We start from the raw sequence: 1767 nt of genomic DNA on the forward strand, positions 1-1767 counted from the left end.
ATCTCTGATGCAACAGAACTGCAAGTTTCATGGACTTCCATCAGAAGATCCTTTTCAGTTCTTAACTGAATTCTTGCAGATCTGTGATACTGTTAAGACCAATGGGGTTGGTCCCGAGGTCTACAGGCTTATGCTTTTCCCGTTTGCTGTAAGAGACAGAGCTAGAATATGGTTGGACTCTCAACCTAAGGATAGCCTGAACTCTTGGGATAAGCTGGTCACGGCTTTCTTAGCCAAGTTCTTTCCTCCTCAAAAGCTTAGCAAGCTTAGAGTGGATGTTCAAACCTTCAAATAGAAAGAAGGTGAATCCCTCTATAAAGCTTGGGAGAGATACAAGGAACTGACCAAAAAGTGTCATTCTGACATGCTTTCAGAATGGACCATCCTGGATATATTCTATGATGGTCTGTCTGAATTATCAAAGATGTCACTAGACCATTCTGCAGGTGGATCCATTCACCTAAAGAAAATGCCTGCAGAAGCTCAGGAACTCATTGACATGGTTGCAAATAACCAGTTCATGTACACTTCTGAAAGGAATCCTGTGAGTAATGGGATGCCTCAGACGAAGGGAGTTCTTGAAATTGATACTCTGAATGCCATATTGGCTCAGAATAAAATATTGACTCAGCAAGTCAATATGATTTCTCAGAGTCTGAATGGATTGCAAGCTGCTTCCAACTGTACTCAAGAGGCATCTTCTGAAGAAGAAGCTTATGATCCTGAGAACCCTGCAATGGCAGAGGTGAATTTCATGGGGGAACCCTATGGAAATACCTATAATCCCTCATGGAGAAATCATCCGAATTTCTCATGGAAGGATCAACAAAAGCCTCAACAAGGCTTTAATAATGGTGGAAGAAACATGTTTAGAAATAGCAAGCCTTTTCCATCATCCACTCAGCAACAGACAGAGAATTCTGAGCAGACTCCATCTAGCTTAGCAAAGATAGTCTCTGATCTATCTAAGGCCACTCTAAGTTTCATGAATGAAACAAGGTCCTCCATTAGAAATTTAGAGGCACAAGTGGGCCAGCTGAGTAAAAGAGTCACTGAAACTCCTCCTAGTACTCTCCCAAGCAATACAGAAGGGAATCCAAAAAGAGAGTGAAAGGCCATTACCTTACTTGGTGTGGCCGAACCCAGAGAGGAGGAGGAGGACGTGAATCCTAGTGAGGAAGACCTCCTGGAACGCTCAGTGACCAATAAGGAGTTTTCCTTTGAGGAACTAAAGGAATCTGAGGCTCATCTAGAGACCATAGAGATTCCATTGAACCTCCTTTTACCATTCATGAGCTCTGATGACTATTCATCTTCTAAAGAAGATGAAGACATTGCTGAAGAGCAAGTTGATCAATATTTAGGAGCAATCATGAAGCTAAATGCCAAATTATTTGGTAATGAGACTTGGGAGGATGAACCTCCATTGCTCATCAAGGAACTAAATACCTTGGTTCAGCAAACTCTACCTCAAAAGAAACAGGATCTTGGTAAATTCCTAATTTCCTGTAACATAGGCACCATGACCTTTGAGAAGGCTTTGTGTGACCTAGGGTCAGGAATAAACTTAATGCCACTCTCTGTAATGGAGAAAATTGGGATCTTTGAGGTTCAAGCTGCCAGAATCTCATTAGAGATGGTGGACAACTCAAGAAAACATGCTTATGGATTAGTAGAGGACGTGTTAGTAAAGGTTCAAGGCCTTTACATCCCTGTTAATTTCATAATCCTAGACACTGGAAAGGATGAGGATGAATCCATCATCCT

The 1767-nt window shown here is 41.8% G+C and overlaps 1 non-coding gene across 1 annotated transcript; it reads right to left on the reverse strand.

The window, feature by feature from the left end:
• Positions 1–262: 262 nt before the first annotated feature.
• LOC148568947 (small nucleolar RNA R71) lies at positions 263–366 on the reverse strand. Its single transcript, XR_015882367.1, has one exon. It is a non-coding gene; the product is annotated as a small nucleolar RNA R71 (small nucleolar RNA).
• Positions 367–1767: the final 1401 nt, after the last annotated feature.

The sequence above is a fragment of the Arachis ipaensis genome, chromosome B4 (genome assembly GCF_059453495.1).
Source record: "Arachis ipaensis isolate K30076 ecotype BB chromosome B4, ASM5945349v1, whole genome shotgun sequence".
In the NCBI taxonomy this organism is placed as follows: domain Eukaryota; kingdom Viridiplantae; phylum Streptophyta; class Magnoliopsida; order Fabales; family Fabaceae; genus Arachis; species Arachis ipaensis.